At 41.8% G+C, this 27,214-nt stretch overlaps 1 protein-coding gene across 1 annotated transcript in view; it reads left to right on the top strand.

The window, feature by feature from the left end:
- The first annotated feature begins 12,038 nt into the window (after positions 1 to 12,038).
- The window catches only part of PAFAH1B1 (platelet activating factor acetylhydrolase 1b regulatory subunit 1), a 69,975-nt gene continuing 54,799 nt past the window's right edge, over positions 12,039 to 27,214 (top strand). The window contains exon 1 of the mRNA XM_070932055.1: positions 12,039 to 12,513. The gene's annotated coding sequence lies outside the window, so the exon portion shown is untranslated. The remainder of the gene's footprint in view (positions 12,514 to 27,214) is intronic.

Genomic DNA, 27,214 nt, shown 5'->3' on the forward strand with positions numbered 1-27,214 from the left:
TATGATGGGCTTTTTTTGGGGGGGGGGCAAAAACTGGCATTTATTTCCCGTTTCCGGCAAAAAAAAAAAAACAACCTTTGGCTTGTAAGAAGAAATATCCTTCTGGGTTCGGTTCCAAGTGGGGAAAAAAAAACTGGAAACATGGAGACTGCTTGGAAAGATGGTTTAATGGTGGACAGGATCACATGGATTGAGTTCCTGAACAGAAAAGGGGCGAGATACAGCAAGTTCCTGGGTTTTATGCCCTCTCTGAGCTTTGAACTTCCTGGGGCACAGGAAGGGTATCCTGATTGGTTGTCAGACTTCCAGGGGGTGGGGTTCTTAGCTAGCCTTGCTGGCTGATGTAATGTTCCCAGGTGCCATGTGGTGAGTTTCTGTCCTAGATGGGCCCTATTGTGTTGCAAATGATAGTCCATTGACAAAGATTGAGTTTCTGCCTCTGGCCCCTTAACAAAAGGGTGGTGGCAGGAAGGTGGGAGCTGCTTTGTCTTTAAAACATGCTTCTCCATTTCTCAACCAGGGGAACATAATATTCTGCCTTTTTAATATTTCCTAAAATATTTCATTCTTCCAGGAAAGGGGTGGGTGCTAACTTCCTACAGGCTAAAACGGGCTTGCTTAACAGCTGCAGTGTTTGCTTAGTGACCGTGACATTTGCTTAATGACTGCTGCAAAAAGGTTTGTAAATCGGGCACATTCGTGTGCTGACCTGTTTAACAATCAGCATGACTTTGGACCATAATTCCAGGCTCAATTACTATCGTTAAGTCAAGGACTATCCATCTATTGAGCTATGTCTGTGTACCTATGGGATAAAATATCACCACGATGATGAATTTTTAATATTGCTGTCCTTTCAATGAAAATGGAATATTAGAAGTCTGTTCAGATTTCTCTCTGAGATTGGGGCTAATGCTTACCTTTTTAGACTTAGGAAACAGGTGAAAACCTCCCCCGTTTTGCAGAGCTTTTGGGATTTACCGGAAATTTATTGGAAGACGGATTTTAAAATATTTTAAATGATTTTAATATTTATGGGTATTTTAATGAATTGTTGCAAGCCCCCTAGATTAATTTAAGTGGATACCAGATGAATAATTATAATAGATATCTAAATAAATACTGTTCCTGGATCTATGCTTAGGCTAAGCATGAACTTTTCTTGCCAAATCCATCAGAGTGATTGTGTAGGTTATTTAATTAAAACCAGTTGTTGCCTCCTAAAGAAAGAGATTGCCAACCCCATTAACAGAACAACAGAGATGGAAGGGACCTTGGAGGTCTTCTAGTCCAACCCCCTGCTCAGGCAGGAAAACCTACATCACTTCAAACAAACGGTTATCCAATCTCTTCTTAAAAACTTCCAGTGTTGGAGCATTCACAGCTTCTGGAGGCAAGTTGTTTGACTGATTAATTGTTCTGTCAGGAAATTTCTCTTGTTTCTGTCAGGAAATTAGTTTCCACCCATTGCTTCTTGTCCTGCCTTCGGGTGCTTTGGAGAATAGGCTGACCCCCTCTTCTTTGTGGCAGCCCCTGAGATATTGGAATACTGTTATCAGGTCACCCCCCAGTCCTTTTTTCATTAAACTGGGCATATCCAATATATTGAACAGCTCTAGTTGTTTGGGAGTACTTGCTATAAGGGGCGTTAGAAGATCGGGGACTGAAGTCTTACAAGGAAAAATGTGTGAACTGAACTGATGTATTTAACACTTGCCATGGTGTAGGAAGTTAGCACCCACCCCTCTCCTAGAAGAATGAAATATTTGAGGAAATATTAAAAAGGCAGAATATATTTCCCTGGATGAGAAATGGAGAAACATGTTTTAAAGATAAAGCAGCTTCCTGCCTCGCCCCACCTTTGTCAATTGGCAATTAAGGCCTCAGCCAAGCTCACTCATTCCCCCCCCCTTTGTCAATGGACCATCATCTGCAACACAATAGGACCCATCTAGCAACAGAAACTCACCACATGGCACCTGGGAAGATTACATCAGCTAGCAAGGCTAGCTAAGACCTCCACCCCTGGGAGTCTGACAACCAATTAGGATACCCTTCCTGTGCCCCAGGAAGTTCAAAGCTCAGAGAGGGCATAAAACCCAGGGACTCGCAGCATCTCTGCCCTTTTCTGTTCAGGAACTCAAACCATGTGATCCTGTCCACCATTAAACTATCTTTCCAAGCAGTCTCCATGTTTCCAGTATCTTCTTCCCCACTTGGAGCTGAACCCAGAAGGATATTTCTTCCAACAATGGCACACAGAATACTCCCTCCTCTCTTGCTTCCACTCAGCAACAAACATTTGTGATACACAAAAATAAATCACTGCGCTGGTTCACGCTTATTGGCTAAAGGCAACTGTAGGAGCAGATACAGGCCTGTTCTCCACAAAAGGAAATTGAGAAGAATGGCCAAGAAGGCATGGTGCTGCTACTGGTTGCTAATATTTGCTTTCTGAAATTCAGGCAGTGGTGAAATTCACATTTTTTTACCACCGGTTCTGTGAGCATGGCTTGGTGGTTGTGGTGTGGTGTGGTGTGGTGTGGTGGGCGTGCTTGGTGGGTGTGGCAGGGGAAGGATACTGCTAAATCGCCATTCTCACTCGACTCTGGGGCCAGCCAGAGGTGGTATTTGCCGGTTCTCCGAACTACTCAAAATTTCCGCTATTGGTTCTCCAGAGCCTATCAGAACCTGCTGAATAGCACCCCTGGATACAGGCCTCTCTGTGTAAAAGGGTAGGCCTGGCCCTTTTTAAATGGTAAGGGTGGTAGTGGTGGACAACATTTTGGGGCCAAAAGGAGTGCTGGGAGAGAGGGGCTTCCAAGATTTCAATAAGTGTGGTTAGTCCATTTCCAAAGTGGATGGGGAAGGTGAATGCATCTGTTAAAAGTCTGTTTCATAACAAAACAGCAATAGCTATGCTTTGTTTCTTAAGTTGGGCAATTTGAAGACTTGTGGACTTCAACTCCCAGAATTCTGGGAGTTGAAGTCCACAGATGTTAAAGTGGCCAAGATTGAGAAATGCTGGTCTATCCCAGGGGTGAAATCCAGCAGGTTCTGACAGATTCTGGAGAACTGGTAGTGGAAATTTTGAGCAGTTCGGAGAACCGGCAAATACCACCTCTGGCTGGTCCCAGAGTGGGGTGGGAATGGAGATTTTGCAATATCCTTTCCCCATGAGTGGGGAGGGAATGGGGATTTTGCAGTATCCTTTCCCTGCCATGGCCACCAAGCCACACCACGCCCACCAAGCCACGCCCACAGAACCGGTAGTAAAAAAAATTGGATTTCACCACTGGTCTATCCTATCCCATGGTAACTTTTGCTAGTGCAGGCAGGACAACTGCAGAATTGGTTTCCATACTTAATTTCATTTTGTAACTGTGTTGAGCAACCTTCATGTTCTTTCATTGGCAGGGACTGTTTCCTTTGCATTTTCAGGTCTATCGGGCGAAAAGAGTGCTTCCAAATCCCAAGAATTGTCTGGCACTGATCATAATGATTTATTGGATGGAGGCTGAAGGTGTGTAGCATCCAAGTTGTACTCCAAGACGGCTGGCCTAGGTCCATCTACTATGAAGTTGCTACTTTGGAGGACCCACAATTGCGTTCGTAGCCAACTAAGTCAAGGATGGAACATAACTGTTTCTTAACATGATATTATGAAAAACCACACCTTCTTCAGAGTTTTAGACCAGCAGCTAACCCTCATTCTTACTATGGGAAAAGTGAAACCTTGTAAAACACATGGGGAAAATCGTATTAATTGCATTTGATTATTTTAATTAGGCTGAAGTTTAAATTACATTTAAAGATTGTCCTCACCCTGGAATGCTGATCCAAAGCTGAAAATGGCCCTCAGCATGAAATCCCTCCACACCTGGATATTTGTGTAATGTTGCATTGGTACTTTCCTCAAAGTTTAGGCCCAGCCTGCAATTAATATAATGAGCAGCTTTGATTCAACAGTGCAAAATCAAGTAATAATCGTGGCCAATTGTATATTGCCAATGGGGGAAATAATTCCTTTGTGGGTAAGTAAACTACTAGCCCTAATGTAGGGGATAAAACCCCAGGAAAGCACAAGGAGTTTATATTGTGAACGTCTTTCAAAGAATAGTAGTCTGTTGAGAGCTGTTTCGTCCTAGCATAAAATTTGGTACTAATTGTTTCCTCTAGAATTATATCCTAGCAGCTAAAAGATCACAAAGAAATTTCCTCAGTATTAAATGCCTGTCACGTTTCTGGAGTCCGACTTTTGTTATAAAGGCGTGGTTTAAATTCTTTTAGTCGTTTTTGTTAATATCATTCATATACTTTAAAAAGTGCCAGATGAGCTTTAAAAGAGTAGAAAAACATGCATTTCTTTAGTTGATTTTTCCTCTGACAAATAGCTCTTAGAGCAAGAGAGAAACTTGTTTTTTTTTCTTCATTATTCACAGGATACTGACAGCTTTAAAACATAAGGGAGATCTGATTTGTTACTTAGGAGTCATTACTATATTATTATATCTTATAATTGTTTGTCAGGAGAAGCTAGGTCCTATTGGAAGAAATATCAATCTGGTTCAGTTCCAAGCTGGGACAAAGGCACTGGAGACAAAATGGAGGCTGGAGGCTGATTGGAAAGAGGGTCCATTTATTGATGAAGCAGAACCACCAAGAACGTGTGTTTCTGGTACACATGGAGTTGAAAGTGAGGTGTTTTTATACCTTCTCTGAGCTTTGCACTTGAACTTCTGTTCTTGTGCAAGAACATGTATTCTAGTTGTGAGCTCCAAATTTTTAAACAACCGGTTCTCTGTCCTAATGACTGGATGGGTGGGCGTGGCTGGAGGGGGGAGTCATGTGACTGAGTGGACATGGCCAACTCTACTTGTGTGGGTGGTACCTGTATGGGATAGGCAGGGGTCTCCGGTGGAGGCAGGCAGGAGGAAAGAAAGATCCAACCTGCTTGTGTGTGTGTGTGTGTGTGTGTGTGTGTACACGCGCGCGTGTATGTGCATGTGTGTGTGAGAGAGAGACTGTGTCAAGCTAGACTGGGAAAGCTGGCTGCGAGAGGAAGAGAAGCTGAGTAAGCTGGACCCAAACGCTTCCCAGGCCCCCTCATCCCAGAAGTAGCAACCTCGCACTTTCCTCTCTCTGCTAGCCCCCTTCTTCATACGGGATCGCCCAGCAGCGGAGACGGAGACGGAGAAGGGGGCAGAGGCAGCCGCTAGCATTGAGGGAAGAGTGCCACACAGAAATGGAGCACACAGAAATGCCACCCCCTTCTCCCTCTCCATTGCTGGGCAATCCTGTGTGAAGAAAAGGGCTAGTAGCAGAGAGGGGAAGAGTGCAAGGTTGTTGCTTCTGGGATGAGGGGATCCGGGACATGTCTGGGTCCGGCTCACCCGGCTTCTCTTCCTCTCACAGCCTGCTTTTTTGGGCTGTTTTCAGGCCATTTGGGGGGCATTTTTCAGGTCGTTTTTCAGTCCAAAGACAGCCTGAAAACAGCCTAAAAATGACCTATTTTGGGGGCGTTTTCAGGGCCAATTTTGGCTGGAAAAACAGCCTGAAAAACAGGCAGAGGCGGGGCCAGCCAGTAGTCTGATTTGCCGGTTCTCTGAACCGCACAGAATTAGAACAACCAGTTCGGATGAACTGGTTCGAACCGGCAGCAGCCCACCTCTGATGTATTATATTGGCTGTTGTTAGACTCCCATTATGCCATGTAGGGGCTATGTAGGGGTCATAGCTGGCTCTGTAGGTTGTCTGAGCTCCCTGGTTTGGTTGAAATTTGGACTGCTGATGGAATGAAGGGGCGTTGGGCAATTCCTATTGTGGCTGAGGACTAATCCTACTTTTGTTCAGACCTTGCTGCAGGGAATTTTTGCCTATGAGTAGAGCTACCTAGATACTTGGCTTCTTTCAACCAGCTGTTTATCTCTTAAGTGCTGACATCTGCTGAGGGCTATTAAGAAAGGTGAGGGCTGCTTTAAAAAAACATGTTTCTCCATTTGTTATCCAGGGAAATATACTGCTCAAAAAAATAAAGGGAACACAAGCAGAAGACATCCGAGATCTGAATGAATGAAATAGCCTTATTAAATACTTTGTTCTTTACATACAGTAGTTTATACACTGCTCAGACAATTAAAGGGAACACAAAACTACTGCATGTAAGAAACAAAGTATTTAATAAGGCTATTTCATTCATTCAGATCTCGGATGTCTTCTGCTTGTGTTCCCATTATTTTTTTGAGCAGTGTACATTTTCTGCCTTTTTTAATATTTCTCAAAATGTTTCATTCTTCTAGGAGAGGGGTAGGTGCTAACTTTCTACAGTCCTTAACTGCAAGTGCGCAAATCAGACTTAGGTATCCATTTTATGTTAATGTTTGTCTTGTTTCTGTTTCAAGGAAACATAGAAACATACTTAAAAAGGCAAATTTTGAATTAGTCTTCCTACCCAGTTCGTTCCAGATGAGATGAGTTGCAAGTCCTGCCACCACAGCTTGCAGGTCATGGCTAAAAGTGATGTACCATATTTTTCGGAGTATAAGACGCACATTTTCCCCCCAAAAAAGAGGGTGAAAATCTGGGTGCGTCATATTCTGAATGTATCCCCGCCCAGGTCTATTCATAAGCAAATACCCTCACCCAAGATCCAACAAAAGTAAGATTAGCCCTCAGCCATAATAGGAATTGCCCAAAACCCTCTTCATTACATCACCACTCAGCAAGATTCAACCAAGCCTGGGACTCTAGACAACCTACAAAGTTACCCATGCATGGCCCCATGGGAGTCTGACAACCAATCAAGATACCTGCCCTTACACAGGAACAGAAAGCTCTAAGGTGGGGCTCAAGAGAGGATACATTATCTATCTATCTATCTATCTATCTATCTATCTATCTATCTATCTATCTATCTATTGTCAGGTTCTGTAAAGACTGGAAAAATAAACCTCAGCACGCAAAAGCAGTAACCGTTTATTTACCCTGATATCGGTACTAACTGACCACCTTAAAGTGTTACAGAAAGGAATCTTTGTTGGAGCTGACGCTCCGTGCTCCCCATCACCTTTTTAAGCACCATTCAGCTCCACCCCAGTGCAATCGCTCAATTATCCCATTAACCCAAATCCTCCCTTTCCCTCCCCAATCCATCACAAGCCACTTCAGTTGTTCCATGCTGCTCCGTCTTTTCTTAAAGTGATAAAGATTGATAAACTGCTTCAGTGCATGACTCTGGCGTCATCTAGCATGCGGCTGGGAAGTTGAAGTGAGAGGCATGCCTTGGGGCTGATGACCCAGGGGAGCAGGCACACAAGAAGGGTTGTTGGCGAAAGTGCAGCAGCGGAATGGCAATCCCCACACGAATGGCAGCCCCAAGTACCGTCATAGGACTGGGGCTGACATCCATCCATCCATCCATCCATCCATCCATCCATCCATCCATCCATCCATCTATCTATCTATCTATCTATCTATCTATCTATCTTTTTGCCCAGGGCCCAAAAAACCCATGTGGTCCTGTCCACCATTAAACCATCTTTCCAAACAGCCTCCATGGTTCCACTGTTTTTCTCCCTACTTGGAACTGAACCCAGATGGACATTTCTTCCAAGACTATTTATTTCTTAAATTTATTTGCCAGCTATCTCTCTAGGCGGCATACATTAAAAAGAAAGGAAAGGAGTGCAAACAGAATAGAAATAAAATAATAGAATAAAATCAACAGTGACAAAGGAACACAAAGAGCCTGGATAGCTCAACAGACTAAAAGCCTGTTATTAACATTCAGCTGTCTGCAATTATTGCATGTTCAAATCTCCCCAGGCTCAAGGTTGACTCAGCCTTCCATCCTTTCTAAGGTAGGTAAATTGAAGACCCAGTTGTGGGGGCAATAAGCTGACTTTGTATAAATATACAAAAGGATGAAGGCTATTGCTTAACGCATTGTAAGCCGCCCTGAGTCTCCGGAGAAGGGCGGCATATAAATTTAATTTAAAAAAAAAAAGGGAATAGTACATCAGAAATTAATATCCAAAAAGATGGATGGTTTTTGCTCCTGAAGGGAAGACGTGGTATAAATGTAGCTAGCTAAATAAATATGAAAGCCAGATTAGTGTAGTGGTTAAGGCAGCTGTCTAGAAACTGGGAGACTGTGAATTCTAGTTCCACTCTGGGCACAAAGCCAGCCCGGTGACCTTGGGCCAGTCAATCAGTCTTCGCACCAGGAAACAGGCAATGGCAAACCATTTTGGAAATCTTGCCAAGAAAACTGCAGGGACTTGTTCAGGCAGTTGCCAGGGGTCAACACTTACTTAGAGGCAGCCCCACCCCCCCTATATTTATAAGTAAGCAAATAAAGAGAGGGAGGGAGGACATGGAAAAAGCAAGATATGAAAGAAAAAGAGTAACTGATTTGATTCCTTTCCACTTTGGCTCTGCCCTTGTTAAAAATAAGATCCCCCTTTCCACTTTTCCTTTTTCCAGATTGCAGAGGTGGAATTTTTTCCATAGTAATATAAACTAAGAGTTTCTTATTGTATATTTTGACACAATCACAAAACTACAGATACTGTGGTCATTTGATGAGTTTATTTATGTAGTAAATTTATGAGGCAGCCAATCACATATGTATTTATTTATTAGATTTTTCTATCCCATTTTTATTTTTATAAGTAACTCAAAGTAACAAACAATCACTATACTCATTCCTGCTCAACAATCCTGTGTGGTGGGTTGGGCTGAGAGTGAGTGACTGGCCCAAAGTCACTCAGCCAGCTTTCATGCCTAAGGTAGAACTCAAATTTCCTGTTTCTTGGCCAGACTAACAATTAAAACAAAATAAGAATAAGTGAAAACACAACTAGTGATTAAAAACAAAAAACGAGACAGCATAAAATAACAGCCATGAATAATTACACGATCAATATAACCAGACAATGATTTCATCCACACTTTCAGGCCCTAGACTTGATGACAAAAATCTAGTTTTAATGCCTTGCCAAAGGCCAACATATATGTATAACAAGTTTCAAAAATTTTACAGTGGCTTTGAAAATGTGTGAGTGGAGAAGTATAATAGTGAATAGCAATAGCAATAGCACTTATATACCGCTTCAGAGTGCTTTACAGCCCTCTCTAAGCGGTTTACAAAGTCAACACAATAAAATATAATTATGTTTTGTTGTAAACCTAAAAGTTGACTGAAGCTTTGTTACTAATCACCTGTTGCTGTATAGATAGAAGAATATTAAATGATAGCGGAAAAGATAACTTTGTCACTGCTTCTATTTTGATTCATAATTAACTTTTATTCTTTTTTTCTACCTTCCCTATCCAATTTTCTTTTAGTGTGTTATCTGTTAAGACTGAAACAACCTGGCAGAGCTTGCCTTGTTTTTGTAATTTTTTAAATAGTCTACAAAAAGATTATACTGTAAAGCAGTTTTATCTCAATCTTGCCTTCTACTTTCCTGTGTTATCTTAGTGTCACATGCCAGATTTTAAGCTCACTAGGGTCATATTCTATATTTTGGCAAGCCTCTTTAATGATTTCAAGAGTTTATGTTGCTAAACTTGTGATCAATTTTAACATTTTGCGTCAATGTGCATTTTATTTTACTATGCAATCTTCCTGGGGACCCTCTTGAATAATTTATATACATGCTTTAATTAATGTATTTATTTCTGATAGTTAAATTATGTCGGCTTACACATATACGTGTGCACACACACACATAAAAACACAAAATAGTAGATATCACAATTAAGTAACAGTTAATTATGAATAATTAAGATGGCTAACCTAATCCTGATTTTGGAGTATAAAAGGCAAGCGGCCTGCATGGTTTTCTTCAGGCCTACTTGTGCAAATGAGTCATCTCTTCTGCAGGAGCTGCATTGGCTGCGGATTTGCTTCCGAGTCCAGTTTACAGTGCTGGTTGTCACCTTTAAAGTCATACATGGCTTGGGACCAGGTTATTTGAAGGGCTATCTTCTCCAGGTTACATTTACCTGACCTATCAGAGCAGGGAGGCAAGGAATGCTGCAGGTCTCTTCTCCTAAATAGGTGCATCTAATGGGACCAAGAGGGATCTTCTCTGTGATGGCTTCTTCCTTGTAGAACATCAGAAATAAGATTGACACCCCCCCACACACACTCTTTTGCAAGAACCTGAAGACCTGGCTTTGCCAACAGACCTGGGGAAGCCAGATTGGGATGGAGCTCATCAAGTCACATATTTGATTAACTGTTGTGGAGGGGAGGAGCGGAGGGAAGGATATTGCTGTTTATAGTTTTATATTAAGTTTTTATCTTTGCAAGCTGCCCAGAGTCACAGAGAGTGAGTTGGACAGCCATATAATTTTTCATAAATATCCTATTGTTCTAAATATAGTAGTATTTACTCATAAGCAAATGTCCGTATGGGAGATGGAAATATAATGGCAGGTTAATAGCAGTATTGATACCAACACTTTCAAATTCTAGTTTACAGTATCTAGTTTTACTGCAAAACCCAACCACTGTAGTTTGTGTTGGAAGAAATATCCTTCTGGATTCAGTTCCAAGTGGGGAAAAAGACACTGGATTCATGGAAGTTGCTTGGAAAGAAGGTTTATTGATGAAAAGGAACACATGCCTTGGAGATCTTGGGTGAAAAAGGGTTTTATGCCCTCTGTTGGGCTTTGAATTTGAGCTTGTGTTCTGATTGGTTGTTCCCATGGGGCCATGCAAAGGACTTTGTAAATTGTCTTTTGAGTCCCAAGCTTGGTTGAATCTTGCTGGGTGATGTAATCTCCCCCAGGGGCCATGTGATGAGTTCTGTTGCTAGATGGGTAGAGGGCTAATCCTATCGTTGTTGGATCTTGGGTGAGGGCATTTGCTTATGCTATCTCTTTATCTGTTAAGTGCTGACAACTGCTGTGGGCAATTGAGTGTGTGGAGGCTATTAAGAGCAAGTCTGCTTCCTGCTTAAAAACATGTTTCTCCATTTCTCATCTAGGGAGGTATATTTCAAATTTCAAATCTTTATTGTCAATGCACAACATATGTACAATGAGATTGGTTCTGCTTTTTTAATATTTCCTTTTTTTAATAATATGGGGATGAAGCACAAAAGATTTGTAACCGACTGACACACTGTTTGCAATTGTAATGGATGATGGATTTGTTTTATGTTTTGTTTATAAAATAAATTTTTTTCTTCAAAAAAAAAATTTCCTTTTTAATATTTCATTCTTCTAGGAGAGGGGTGGGTGCTAACTTCCTACATTAGCAACTTGCAAGATCTGTGGGACTTCAACTTCCAGAATTCATGCCTTGCTTTAAGCCAAGATTTAAAACCCAAGTTTAAACGAATCTTGGGTTTAAAGCGACACACAAACCGTATCCTCCCAAAGGTACTTTTTTTTCAAAAGGCAACTGGACTTTGGTCTTTATGATGCAGCCTTTCACGACTGGCTGGGGAGTTTTAACCCAGGCTTCTCTCTGGTCCTCTTCCAATACCTGTACCTGTTTTCTTTCCAGCTTGTTTCAATAGGGATTGGCCACTGTGCACTTTTTATTTCAGGACTGGCTATTTCCATGTTCCTGTAAATCGAACAGACTGAAGGAAATAAAGAGGAAGAGGAGGATGAACATGCTCGGGGGCTGCCCATCTTCCACCAGTCTGCTTGCCTTCCACATTGTACCAGACTGGACCCTCCTGTAACTCTGGTCAGCAAAGCCGCATTAGCTAGGAATTCTGGGATTTGAAGTCCCGACGTATCTCGAGGATACAAACCAAGGGAAAAAGGCTATGGTTTTCAAAAGATAAGGATAATGAACGGCGCTGAGTTATAAAGCTGCTTATTTTATTTTTAGACGGTTGAACAGAAGGAGCAACCGAGACGCAGCAGCGGGAGCGACCGCCTGAGAGAAACAGGCCGCGCGGGCTGCCGGGAGTGGAGTCCGCGCAGGGCATGCCGGGAGGCGGGGCGCTTTAGCTTCCCCAAGATGGTGTCCTGCCTCCCGTCCCCTCCCCTCCCCGCACATGCGCAGTGCTTGAAGCGGGCCGAGCCTGCTCCCTCCTTCGCCTTTCTCGCTCCGGCTCCCTCCCTCCTTCCTTCCTGGCGGCCGGGGCGCCACTGACACGGCCGGGGCGGAAAAGCCAGTCGTTGTCGCCGCCGCGAGGAGGAGAAAGACGAAGAAGGCCAGCACCACCACCACTACCACCACCACCATCATCACCGCCACCTCCTTCGACGAAGCCGCCGCTTGCCGCCTTTGCTCCACCCCTCCCCTCCTCCATCTTCTTTCTCCACACAAGCCGGTAAAAAGAGAGCGAGGAGGGGGGCCCCGAGACCCCTCCTCTGCCGGGGCGAAGCCGCCGCTGCTCCTCCTCACCTCGCGGGAGGGGCCGAAACCGCCAGTTCGCCACACACGCAGCAAGCCCGAGCCGGTGGATGGGAGCGGCCTCGCAGGCAGCAGCAGCAACAGCACCACCACCACCACCAGCAGCAGCAGCGGCTCCTCGGGTAAGGCCGGCCTCAGTCCTGAGGGAGGGGCGGCGGCAGGTTGGGTATATGTGTATGTGGGGGGGTTGGAAAGGAAGCTGGCGGGGCGTCGGGCTCCGCTTCTCCCCGGGCTTTGAGGCGGTAGGCCCCGGCGGCCGCTCCTCCCTCGCCCGCTGCTTTCCAGCTCGCTCTCAAAATGGCCGCCGCGCCCGTTGGGGTGGGGGGAAGGAAGGGGCGGGAGGAGGAGAGGGGGCTCCGCTCGGCACCCCCCCCTTTTTGCCCCTCACCGCCATGCGTGGAGAGGGGGGGTGGAAGCGGAGGGTTCAGACGCCCCCTCCAACCCGGCGGCTCGACGCCTGCGCTCCATCCTCCCCGGATCGCAGCGACCTGGAGGTACCGTCATTGACTCGGTGGCGGCGGGGAGGGGAGGGGGGGTGTCGGGATTGGGTGTGTGTGTGTGTGGTGGTGGGGGAGCGACTGGAGGTCGCGCGCACTCGGTGATGGGGGGGGCTTCTCCCCCCTCCTCTTTCGCCGGGCTCGCCTTTTCTCTCCCTGCTGTCATTTGCCGACGGGCGTCCCTTCCCCCCCCCTCTCCTTTTGCACGCCGCCTCCCCTCGGCCCCGCATTCCCGGCTGGCTGGGCGAGGAGGGATGCTTTTGGACTAGAACAACTCCCGATCAGCCTGAGGGAGAGAGCCTCCTTGTCTCGGGTCTTCACAAAAACACACAAAAAACAAAAACCAGCCAAACCCGGGTTATCTTCCCTGCCTTTCAAGAGAGCTCTGCAATGGTTGATGGGCTCTATAATTCTTCTTTGCTTCTGATTTCTCTCCCCCCCCCCCCACTTCTCCTGTTTGTTCTGGCCTTATTGGCCCACTTCCCAGCCTCCCTCTTTTTTCTCTGGGTGACTCTGCAAGTCAGGAAAAGCCTGGCTGGGTGAGGGAAGCTTGGAAAAGGGGGTTAAGGTTTTTGTGTGGGGGGATGGGGTTCCCCCCCCTTCTTGTGCTGCCACATATCTTTTTGTCTTAAACAGACTTATTTTCCCCTTTCCCAGCCTCTCTTACTTACATCTTTCTCTCTTCATTCATCCTACATGCACCATCCCTTCATCCTCCAGCCTCCTCTTCTCTGTTTGTCTTACCCTGCCTATGTTTCCTTCTCCCTTCAGTCCTTTTTCACATTATTTTTTTTTTGCTTTCTCTGCTCTTTATTGACCAGACCTTTTATTTTCCCTCATTTCCTTCATATCAAAGACAGCAGCTCTTTTTTTTTTAAAGCTTTCTGTGCATCTCTCTTCTCTACACAAAGCAGCTTCCACATTTTTTTATTCCATCTGGCTCTTCTCTACCACTGACCCCATCTCTTCGGGATGAGTTATATCTTGCTTCCATCTATCAGCCTTTCAATAAGGTGTAGATGAGTGTCATGACCCATATGCATAGGTGTCTAGTAGAGTGCCCTTTTTCAGTCTGTAATGGGATAAAGGTTATTTTCTCTTTCATTTTATCTGTTTTTTTAAAAGAGAGGTAGACAAGTGACTTTTTGAATAGGATTGTAGATGTCCCTTGTCGCTCCTGGGGTTTAAATATCCCTTATCATTCTCCTATATACCTTTTTGACAAGGAATTTGACAAGGGTCTCTCAGTTTCTGCCTTTCTTTAGACAGTATAGTATGTGTATGTGAGGATACATCTTATCCTTTGTAACAGCCCCTTTCTCCTTATCTTGCTTCCTATTATAGGTAACATGTAACCTAAAAGTCGTCCTTTATCAGTATATAACCCTTTTAACAGATAGCTATTATCTTCTTTTAAAAGGTTTCCAAGGTTTGAGAGAGAGACTTATATTTTATATCATATATTCTGATGTAACTTGGAACATGTTTTGCATTCACCCAGAATTCCACTTCAGCCTAAATATACTGTGTGTAATTTGTTTCCTTTTCCATTCCTTAAGTCCCTCAATTGTATCACATACAATCCTATTTAACTGCATTTCTCCTCCCATTCTGTACACACCTCTTCTTTCTTTACCTAATTAAGTAGTAAGATATGGCCATTTTCCACTATTTCCTCTCAGAATCCCCTTACTCGCTTACCTTTGGGGACTTAATTTGCCAATATCCTCTGTTTTCCATCCCTACAGCCTTTCTGCTTCATCTGTTCCCAGTGCTTTTTATTTATTTATTTTTCATCTTGCAACTGCTTTGTCACTCTGAAATCATATTTCACTGCTCTGCTTCTAGGCCTTTTTGCTTCCCGGCATTGGCGTTTTTTAACTCCTAGCACAGTAAGCGCACCTTAGTGCATCAGCGGAGACAGCTATTATAGTCAGCTATTCCCAGCTTCCTTAAACTAGTATGCAACCTTTCCCAAGTAGCCCCTTATTTTTTTTTTGACATATCTTTATTATGTGTTGCTCCAGTTTTCTTATAAATTCCAAATAATCAGACCTACACCTACCATGACTCTATCCGTTGTCACTCAGCCCGTTTTTCCTGCATCTTCCACTCCCAATGCTCCAGTTCCATACTTTGCCAGCCTGTAATTTAGTCTCGCCTTCCTATTTTCCTCCTCCACATAGTCTGTTAATTTTTTTTTCAGCCCAGTGTTTCCATTAGCTTTGTTTCCCAGCCCATAGACCCAGCATGCTGCAGTACCGTATCTAGCTCTGTATTTTTAAGGGGTCTTCTCTGTGTGTTTACCATCACCTCTCTTACTTGGCTGTCTGGGTTTCCTGCTAGGGTTTTTCTCATGGTGACTTAGCAATAAACGAACATTGAGGTGTTTAAACTAAGGTGACTGTTACAAGCCAAATAAAGAAGGGTGGTCTGGTTAAGAAAGGATGTTCCTTTTTCACCCATCCTCTTGTTTTTGTTTATTAACTTCTTCCTTTCTTAAAAATGGGAGGAGATTGATTGTTTGCAAGGTGGCATAACTGTTTAAGCAAATAAACAGAAGAGCTAAAGGTTAATGTATTGTTGTGCTGTAATAAAGGGCCTGAGGATTTCAAAATACAGAGCAGTCTGACAGCTCTAATCTGGTCTTCCAACAAGAGGCCCTTTTTCCCACCCGTCTCCCTGCAGTGACTGAGCAAGAGAAAAATCATTGATAGGAGGTGGCTCAAAGCTTCAGATTGAACCGCAGCAAAAATGGGAGGAGGATGTAGTGGAAGATAAAGAATAGGGAGATGAGATTCCACTCGTTTGGGTCTAGTGTTTTATTGCTACTATTTTAAAGATTCAGTGGTTCTTTTTTAAAAACAAAACAAAACAAACCCCTGCTTTGATTGTGTAAGGGGAAGGGGAGATAATAATATTGGTAAAGGATCTTTTTCCTTAGAACTTGTTCAAAAAGGGGCTTTTTAAATATTACGTTCTGTGGTGTCTTTCATTCCTGACCTCTGGGGAAGAGTTGGTGTGGCCTGCAGCTTTTATAAAATATGAATATATTAATACTATTGCACTTGCCTTGCCTTGATAGCAAAAAACTGTCTTGCTAATGCTGCAGTAGAATTTGATTGTTGCAGTTTAACTTATTTGGCAATTAATTTTCTAGTTGGTCACTAAAATCTATCAGTATAATTTTAGGATTCCCCTTCTTCCCTCTCTTAACTGCTCAAACAGCAATTTTCTTGGTACACTAACCTGTTTGCGTATACATCTTTCTGAAATTCTTTAACATGTGGAGCAGCATCTCCTTGTAGAAATATATTTGTAGGTTGTACCAGTCAGTGCGTATGCACACACAGTAAGTGTGAAAAGTGGGATTGATCTCCATTTTCAGATTTATTACTAAATGCATCTAATTAAATTGTCAGAGAAGATACCCAGCTATATTCAAAGTCGTTCAGAATATTCTTGTAATAACTGAGATGCTGAACAAAGAAAACATTTTTAACCGTGGCTTCTTTCATCAGAAAGCTAGTTCGTCAGGAATGTTTTTGTTGCTCTTGTTCGGTTGGATTGTGTTTGTGGAGGGAGAGTACAGCCTTTGAGCGAAGGAGAAACTGGGTGGAGTAAGGCAGAAGCTGTGAAACACAGCTAGATACCCTTTCACAGCGTTCCCCCTTCTGCTTGTGTTTTTGCCCGGTGGAGGGAATAGTAATTGCAGTAACAATGAAGTCTGTTCTTTAGGGAGGAGTCTAGTGATGCAGAAATCAGATGAACATAGGATTCTGTATTTATTTTTTTCCTCCTTTAGGGTGGATCTTGATTTGTCTGGCATTAAAGTGACCGGCCACTGTTAGAAAGCAGGGATATTGTCTGAGCAGCCTTCTCAAAATTGGCCTGGATTTTTTTTTTCTTCACTTGTTCACCTGATGTTAAGTAATTCAGTATGAAATTAAAGATCAAAATGTTATTTACATAAAGAATATGTCATATTTCCATATTGTCAGTTTGTACTTTCATTGACTCACACATGCTAGTAGGTAGCAGAACTGCAGCTATGCCTCGTCCGTCGTGACTGAATTGAGTGTAGTCATGAGATAGTAATTTTAGGTGCTGGTTGCTAATGTTTCACACAATTTAAAAAAGGATGGCCAAATGCAGGGTGTGGGCAATGGAATGGTAAACATAATATTTCTTTTTTCTTTATACTTGCCTAATGAAGGATGGTGTATTTTTTAATTGAAATTCAATCCTTGTCATGGAAAATTCAGTCCTTAAGGTGAAAATACATAGACTATTTTAGACCAAGCCAAATAATTTGATTCTTATCAATATAAAGTATAATTGATCAGTAAGTAAGTTGTAAAATCTGTTGTGGAATATTTACTAATCAATGGCTTGTGGGGTGGGGTGGGGGAGGTGTTTGCTAGGATGCCCCACACCAGAGGATAACACTAAGATAACAAAGCACATTGACCTTGAGATTTGTATTCTCCCTTATTGAGCTTGACAAGAAAAAAGTGTGCATGGGTGGGCAAAAAAGGAATTAGAGATTTATTAAATACGATGGAAAATCATTTTTTAAAAAAGTATTACAATTTCAAATATTCCATATTTGATCACAGATTATTTCCTTTGGTCCAACACACTTTCTTTAGATGCAATATTTAAGTTGTACTTTTTATTTTCTCTATTATGCAGTAGACAACCTCAGGCTGCCAGGCAACCATGTGCTTTGGATGCAGCCCCCAGAGATCTCCAAAAGTTGTTACCAATTTGTAATCTTAATGTGGCAGAAGGGGGGGAAAAACTATTAAATATATGCTAAAGAGTAATTGAATTAACTATTTAAATTAAATTGGAAAAGACAGCTGTTAAAGAAGTGGGTGCCTTTTAAATTTTCTAAATAAATAATTAAGTTACGTAAATAAAAAACTCAGTTTCTGTCAAGAGTAGATTTGATTTAAATCTCTAAGCACAATTTATTCACTACAGGGAGATTCTGTAATGATTGATAGTAAGAGTTTATTTTTGTTTGGTGTAACATGAATGCTGTCTATATCTTTCTCTTATCTGAAGTTATTTGTAGGTTTTGTTTTCAGAAGGTATGCACCATATTGCAGTAATTTGTTATCTACATATTTGTGGCATCATTAAGGCCTGAATCATCTTATTTATTTACTGTAGGTATTTGATGATGTTTTTGCAATATTGTGTATTGTTACACAATAACGACCATCACCAGATATTAAACTATTAATTGTACTGCATTTTGCATAGGTTTTGTATAATTTTGTCTTTTTAATAAGCTGTCCAAAGTTAACCTGTGGTAAGATGGGCGCCTAACAAAATTTAAAAATAAATAAATAAATGTTACTACACTGTTCCTTTCTTTTGCATTTTTAGAGTGTTTAGTTACTACCAGTAAGTCTCCATGGTAGCAAATAAAAGATTATATTTAGAAGTTATGATCATAATTTTACATTTGAACTCTTATAACTTTTCTTAAAACCTTATCTAAAATACTAAGTTCAATTTAGATTTTTTGAAAAATCCATAAAAATATTTTTAAATTGTTTTTGTCCTGGGTGCACACATTACTTTGAAGTGCAGCCTCTCATATAGCACTTAAAGGCCAAGGATTTTAATGTGGATGACAGTATGTATCCCTGTGATGTCTCCATAATATGCCTTAATTATGCCTCCCTCTGCTCAGGTATTGTTTTTCCTTGTGTTTACTATATACGTGGATGGTTTTACAATTGATTATTCTGTCTTTTCTCTGGTTTTGTTTTAGACATTTTTAACTGATACATATTTTAAATGTTTTGGTCTGATTAGATGTTTAAAATATACTAACTCTTACGTTACACAGGTTACTGTTTTTTTTACAATTCATTAATAAATTTCATCTGAATACTTTTTCATGGGTGCCAATTCATGCAGAATAATTGCATGGATTCTCTTTTAACTGGCCTAAGGCACTCGCACTCAGAGAAACACAAAGTTGAACTCTCTCCCCCCCATCCTTTCTGATAGGTAGATTATTTGTGATGTGACACATGGCAAATAAGGAACAAAGGTTGTAGATGTCCTGATTAACTAGCTTTACTATAATAACCTTATCTTGGATATTAGGTAGAAATGATACCACATGACTTAATTATATGCTGATATTCAAGTATGGAGCACTGCCCCTAATGAAAGAATGGATCCTAATTATTATCAAAATATATATATGGTGTGTGTGATGCTATATTCTTAGGTAATTTTAATTCAGTTTCTTGGGAACTATTCTAAATCTGTATGATTCATCTTTTCCTTTGAAGCAGCTCTGTAAGATAGGTCATAAGTACAGCTAGTAGTGCTTTCTAAATTATTTTATATGGAGCTTTCTCACTAGAAGGTCAAATTGTACTATTGTAATCTGGGGATTGAGAGATGATGTAAGACTTTGTAGAGAATAAAACAAAAAGCCAAATTTTGTATGAAGTAACCATTACTTAATTTTACGGTTTATCTTTGCTTACCATTTTTAATACAATCCGTTAATTACTGTCCCAAGACTTAAAAATTGTCTACCGAATTCTAAAAGAAGAATAACATGTAAGAGCTTGTGATTAAAAATGCTTGCCTTCTGGAAAGATCTGAAAATGTTTATTTGATCTTCAATATTATTAAATGCTTCCCTTTTTAAAAGTACCTTAGTCTAACACTGTTTACAAATTAGCCACTTAATATTTTACAGTGGGGATGGTAGATTCAAACCTAGAATGATTAATGAGAAATGAAAAATGATAATATATCAGAATAGAATAGTCAGGTTATGTCCTTTTATCTTGTATGTTACCAGACTGGAACTCTACTTAACTTCTTATGAAATAAGTAAAAAAAAATGCATATCACAGATGTTCTAATAAATTCAAGATTATTATGTCCTTTAATCAGATGGACATTGGTAAATGCTGTGGACTTGAGTTTCTATTTTGGAAGTTGTTTATTAACCTAAAATTATCCTGTCTAGTGATGTAGCATATGCATAGTATTGATAATTAAGGTGAGGTTCCAGATTAGCTCATGTTGGCCTAACCTAGGCAGTCATTATGTTATACAAGAAGAAAAATAAATACTCTCTAGGAGTCTCTGAGACTTGATTAATAAAAATGAAGCTTCACTTAATGAGAACAAAAGCAGAACTAAGAATGTTTACATCCAAGATTAGTCATGTAATAACTATGGTAATGAAATTTATGTTGTATTGTCTATTAAAAGAATAGGATAGGCATAATTGTTCAAATTATATTAATTACTAAATTGAAGGATAAGGGATTGGTCATTCTCTACGTGTACTGTATTCAGGGTGGATAAAAATGATTTTTTAAAAAAAATCAAAATCAGATTTTTAAAATTTAAAATGAATTTTTTAATTTAAATCAGATTTTTTTTATTTTTATCAAATTTATTTTAATAAAATGCTTTTCAAGTAAAAATCTACCTAATAGTTTTCTATTTAAGATACATTAATAATTTAGTTTATTCAGCATGAAATGGAGCTTAGTTATCTAGCATGAGGCTGTATATTCTGCAATATTTACATTTTTGGTAAACTCATTCAATGAATCCAAACTCTGCAAGCTAAATTGGAAACCATCATTTTGTTTGCAAATAATAATATTATAGATTCTAACTACCAGCAAGAATGAGTCCTTGTATTTAAAGAGCACCTGTTATTTCAGATCCATCATGGCAGCGCCTGTTAACGGGCATCCACTCACCTGTTGCCTGCCACATCCCTCACCTTGTTGTGTCACTGCCGCATTACAAGCCATCCCCTTGAAGTGAATGGGACTGTCGATGAGTCAACAGTGGGTCAGAGGAGGAGCCGCTGCGGGACAGAGATGACTGTTGCTCTTTAAAAATTATTTAAATTGAGTTGATTTTAATCAAGCATTTTTAGTAGTGATTTAAATGACTTGATTTAAATCAAATCCACCCTGACTGTATTGCATATTTCTATGCACATACAAAGATGCCAACCAATATCAATTACTTCAAGGTGGAAGGTGCAGATCCATATATTTTTATTGCATAAAATGGGGGATAGAATTGCATCACAAAATTACCTTTTCACAATTTTTCTGGATACAAATGTTTCTCCACAAGAAGATGTATCTGTGTTTCTTGATAGTCATGCTTATTTCTAATCTGAGAAATGGATTTCTGTCTCTGTAGTTAATATAAACTAAATTTAATCTGATGTTTTCATTAAACCACAGTATATCAGCTTTACCACATAGAGCTGCCAGAAGATGAAGAGCAATGCTGAGTTCCTTGTGGGAAGAACAGTATAGAGATGTATTAAATTTATTTATTTATTTATTTATTTATTTATTTATTTATTTATTTATTTATTTATTTATTTATTTTTAATTTGATTTATATGCCGCCCTTCTCCGAAGACTCAGGGCGGCTTACAATGTGCTCAGCAATAGCCTTCATCCTTTTGTATATTTTATACAAAGTCAGCTTATTGCCCCCACAACTGGGTCCTCAATTTACCTACCTTAGAAAGGATGGAAGGCTGAGTCAACCTTGAGCCTTGGCGAGATTCGAATTTGATAAATTTATTTATTTATTTATTTATTTATTTATTTATTTATTTATTTATTTATTTAATTAATTTATATCCCGCCCTTCTCCCCGAAGGGACTCAGGGCGGTGAACAGCCGAGAATTAAAATAACATGCAATATAAAAGTTAAAATAATTAAGAATAAATTAAATTAAACGGCCACCCCAATTTAAAACCCCTAGCAATACAATTAAAAACCTTTAAAACCTATTCAGGCCAGGCCGGCTTGTTGAAATAAAAACGTCTTCAGGGCCTTACAGAAAGTGCGGAGATCCGGAATCAGCCGTATTCCGGGAGGTAGCTCGTTCCAGAGGTCAGGTGCTCCCACAGAGAAGGCCCTCCCCCTGAGGGCCGCCAGCCGACGGCACCCTGAGGAGGCCCTCTCTGTGAGAGCGTATTGGCCGGTGGGGGGTTATCGGTAGTAGCAGGCGGTCTCGTAAATACCCTGTCCCTAAGCCATGGAGCGCTTTAAAGGTGAGAACCAACACCTTGAAGCGTACCTGGAAGACCACCGGGAGCCAGTGCAGCTCGCGCAGGAGAGGTGTTATATGGGAGCGCCATGTCGCTCCCGTAATCACCCGCGCGGCCGCATTCTGGACCAGTTGGAGCCTCCGGGTGCTCCTCAAGGGGAGCCCCATGTAGAAAGCGTTAGCGTAGTCTAGGCGAGAAGTGACGAGAGCATGAGTGACTGTGCATAAATCCCGACTCAGAAAGGGGCGCAACTGGCGTATCAGGCGAGCCTGATAAAAAGCCCCCCTGGCCACGGCCGTCATATGCTCTTCTAAAGACAGCCGTGAGTCCAGGAGGACACCCAAGTTGCGAGCCCCCTCTGTGGGGGTAAATGTATTTATAATGAAAAAAGTTCCTTTTGACAAACATGAATAGAAATACTTTATTAATATTTGAAAAACTGCAATGCCTGAAGAGAGAGATCGTGATTATTAAACATGTCCATCTTTACAACTGAACATCCTATATGAGGAGACTGATTAAAATATTCTACTTGGTGATCAGTGATTAATGCAATCAAATTTTCTTTCCTGTGTTTATTTATATATTTATTAAACAGGTATATATAGTCACCCAACTCACACTGATTCTGAATGGCTTAGAACATTAAAAATCCATAGTATAAAACAGCAGGGCCCAATCTTTTGGGTGCCAGGGACCGGTTTCATGGAGACCACTTTTTCCAGAGACTGTGTGTGTGTGCTTTGCTTGTGTGACCCAGTTCCTAACCCCAGTATAAAATATCTAAAGCACACACATACCATACTGATAACAAACACAATCAAACCAGCCACTTAATTGGCTCTCCGTATCAACCTGAGTTCCCAGGTCTGCTGACAGAACCATGTCTTCAGAGTCCTCTGGAAAAGCTTCAAGGTGGGGTACAACAAGCCCTGCCTTCCCACTCTTGTGGGTTCAGTAGACATTATTGGGGGAGAGGCAGTCCTTCAAATAACTGGCCCAAGTCATATAGAACTTCAAAAGTGATAACCAGCACCTTGAATTGCATCTGAAGCAAATTGACAGTCAACGCAGCTCCCACAAAAGAGATAACACCTGCACAAATCTGGGCTTGCTCAAAACTGCAGGTCACTGTGTTTTGAAACAGCTGAAGCTCCTGGATACTCTTCAAGGGCAGCCCCTGTAGAACCCATTACAGTAGTCCAAATGGGAGTGATTATTGACCATTTTTAAAAAAATGTATGTATGATGATCTAGAGCAAATTTTTGGTCATTGTTAAATAAAAATACTGTTGAAACTAGACTTTTCCTTCAGTGCCTTTTTGAGCTTTAGTCACACTAGTGACTATATGTTGTGGTCTACCAGCAGCCTGTGGAGCTGGCAGTGGAATTGGACAGGGAGGAGGCTGGGGAGGACCATGGGCCAGTCCTGGAGCGTGGGGAAGGCCCGGACGAGGGCTCTGCGTCAGAGGCAGAGATGGAGCCAGGGCCATCTGAGAGTGATGCGCAGACTCTAGAGCCTCCAGAGTCGGACAGCAGAGCTGCCAGGAGGCAAGAGCAGCTAAAGCAAAAGGGACGACTCAGGAGTAAGGCCAGGAGATGATTGGCCCCTCCCATAAGGCTTAAAAGAGCAGCAAAGTCTCTTGGGCTCTTTGTAGGAAAGCAACGTTGCTAAATCTGTTTCCAGTTGGCATTTCTTGTTTCTGAACTTCCTGGGGCTTTGCCAAGAAAGGCCTTTGGCAGGGTGCCAAAGAAGATAAAGGTTTGTGATAAGCCTGAAGGACTTTTTCTGAAGGACTCGTCTTGGAATTAATTTGGACTAAGCTGGGAATGAAGTAATTCTCAGCTGTTATAATAAAATAGTTTTGTTTGGGACTAATTGTGTCTTGTAATGACTAAGTGAGCCTAGGTCACAACACTATAATTGCAATTTATAATGGAGGGATGTTCAAACAGCGTCAAACTTCATAAAATAATTCTGGTGATAATGCTGTAGTTCTGTCTAGTTCAACTTTCTTCAACCTGGTTCTTTCCAGATGTGCTGGGCCATACTTCTTATTATCTCAACTTGTACATGCTTTGTATATATGGGCTAGGTTATTGGGCATTGCAACTCACACAGTTCAAGAAGGCTGCTCCAGGGCGACCAACCTGGTGGTTTATATTCTCCAAAGCAAGACATTTTATTATTCTATAGCCAATCCCATTAATTCAGTTGATCCAGATGAGTGAGCTATGTAGTAGTCCTGAATTATGGGACTTGCTAGCAGATTTAAAAGGGAGTGTTAATCTTCCTTCCTCAATGAATCGAGAAAATCCTAGCATGACGAACATTAGGTACTGTTATGTATATACTTCGAGGCATGTGATCTATATAAAATGGATTAATTGCTTAGAAATGTGTATATATAATCTTCCTTCAGTAGAGGCCTTCTATCTGTGTAATGTCAGGTTCCGGTAAAGCATGAGGAAAACACAAAAGAACACAGTCCTGGGTTGTAATGGTTTATCTCCCTCACAAATGCCCGGCACGAATTGACGTTCATCAACTGAAGTACAAAGTCAGGATTAACCACCCAGTTCCCTCCCCATCATTTAAATCTTTCCCCAGCCCCGCCCAGCCACCCACGTGCGCGCCCCACCCCTCACGCTTCTACAAGGCAGGTCAAGCGAAACCAAGCAGGGAACCTAGCAGAGTCCAAACGCCAGCCACACCCAGTGCGTAGGCATGCAGGCATCCACCCGCGTCTCAGCCGTGTGGCCGCCTCACAGCTATTCAGTAGTGATTTCATCAGCAATGGGTCGGCTGGGTCTGTCTTGTCCTCGCCCATCCAGCCGTCGGTCTGGCATGGGTCCGGTGGGTGTAGCATGCGGTGGGCGTTGCGCTCACCGGGAAAGGCAGTCTCGGCGTCTCAGTTCCTGCTGGAATGGCAGCCTCGGGCCGCCAGGCACACCAGGGCTGACCTGTAATTTTATAGCTATATTATTACTCCATTGGACTTAAAAACACAGTAACTTCCATTGTGATAAAGGAAATCAAAGAGATTCTTATTGATTTCTATGCAAAATGTTTGGTGTTTTTTATTTATTAAATTTATATTCCACCTTTCTTTTAGGTGCTCGTGATGGAGGACATAGTGCTTCTTCCTATTCTTCCACACAACCTCCTGGTTACAGAAATTGTAACTGGCTCAAGGTCACACACCTGTGGATGGGTTCCCACACTCCTAATCCAGCAGCTAAACAGCTGCATCATGCTGGTTTTCTTTATTACTGGTACAAAGAGAAGGGTTGTTGTTTTTTTGTATCCATTAGGTAGTATGGATGATGAGGACAAAGAAATGGCAATTCTCTTTAGATAACAACTGATTAAATACAAATCTTTTCCAGTTACAATTAGTCCTAAACCATCTGTTTAGTGACTGTTTGAAGTTACACTGGCATTGAAAAAAAATTGCATTTACAACTCTGCAGTATCCCCAAGCTCACATGATCAGAATTTTGGTGCTTGGCAATTGGCATGTATTCACAACGGCTGCAACCCAAAACTATGTGATTGCCATTTGCAACCTTCCCAGCTGGCTTCTAACTTAAGCAAGTCAATGGGGGAAGCTGGATTTGCTTAAAAACCATGTGATTCACTTAAATGGTCATAAAATTGGAGGTCACTCACCTGACCGCCTCCCTTAGTTTAGTTGTGGTCATAAATTGAGAAATATCTATATTAAAAACCATATCTTAAATGTAGAACTTGGTAAATATTTGTCAACTCACCATCCTTCCCCACCCCTTTGATATTCCTATTGTTTTATAGACATTTGATGTTTCAGCTGAGGAAATGCTACCTCTGGGGGAAAATCTACAAGCAAGTGTTTTTTAAAGGAGTGTTTAATTTGTGGCAATATTACTTCTATATATAAAAAAAGGATTATTGAATTTTGCCTTAAAATACAACTGGAATTTTATCCTGCATTGATTTTCCATCACAATCCTGGACCAACAGGGCTTTTCCTATCTTCTGCATCAAATGAGAATGAAGACACTGTCTGGAGTCTCATAAAATCATAGATTTGGAAGCATCTATAGATCTATCTATAGCTCTGTATAGGTCATCAATCCCGAGCCCTCTTTTTGTACCGAAAACCAGATTTACAGTAGGTGGCCATTCAACTGCTGTTTGAACTCATGCAATGAAAGACCACCTACCATCACTCTGGGTAATCAACCCCACTGTGATTAATTTCTGTCTTTCTAACATCTTTGTTGCCCTTCTACAAACTTGTCCCAGATTATCTGAATCATCCTCTAAAGCTGTGGCCCTCCCAACCTTTTGGGCATCAGGGACCGGTTCTGTGGAGAGAGGTTTTTCCAGGGACTGGGTGTGTGTGTGTGTGTGTGTGTGTGTGTGTGTGTGTGTGTGTGTGTGGTTTTGTGTCCTGCCTGCATCCTACGGATGGGGCTTTGCTTGTTTGTGCAGCCCTGTTGGCTGGCATGCCATGGCCCAGTGCCGGTCCATGGACCGGGGAGTGGGGGTTGGGGATAATTGCTCTAAAGCATGTTGCCCAGAAATGAAGACAATACTTGAATTAGGTTCTGATTATTGTAGAAGGAGAGGGACGGGTTGCTCAGTGGCTAAGACGCTGAGAGTGTTGATCAAAAGGTTGGCAGTTCAGCGGTTCGAATCCCTAGTGCCGCATAACGGGGTGAGGTCCTGTTACTTGTCCCAGCTTCTGCCAAACTAGCATTTCAAAAGCGTGTAAAAAATGCAAGTAGAAAAATAGGGACCACCTTTGGTGGGAAGGTAACAGCGTTCCGTGCGCCTTTGGCGTTTAGTCATGCCGGCCACATGACCACGGAGATGTCTTCGGACAGCGCTGGCTCTTCGGCTTTGAAACGGAGATGAGCACTGCCCCCTAGAGTCGGGAATGACTAGCACATATGTGTGAGGGGAACCTTTACCTATTGTAGATGGGCATCATTTCCCAAATACGTAACATTGTCCAGGGCCAGCCTTGGCTAACAGCAGGGCAGGAACTGGATTACCACAAATCCAGAAATCTGGTGATTCTGAAATTATACCAACTTTGACGCTTGATGGATTGTAAGGTTAGAAGTTGTCCTGGACTCATTACTCAGGCTAATAAAGCAGGCGGGTGGGGCAGACTATGGCCAGGAGGGTTTTTACCAATTTAGACTGATGCATCTGTTGCAACCTTATGGAAACAGGAGG

The sequence above is a fragment of the Pituophis catenifer genome, unplaced genomic scaffold (assembly GCF_029215685.1).
Source record: "Pituophis catenifer annectens isolate HBS135680 unplaced genomic scaffold, rPitCat1.0.hap2 SCAF_1, whole genome shotgun sequence".
NCBI classification, from domain to species: domain Eukaryota; kingdom Metazoa; phylum Chordata; class Lepidosauria; order Squamata; family Colubridae; genus Pituophis; species Pituophis catenifer.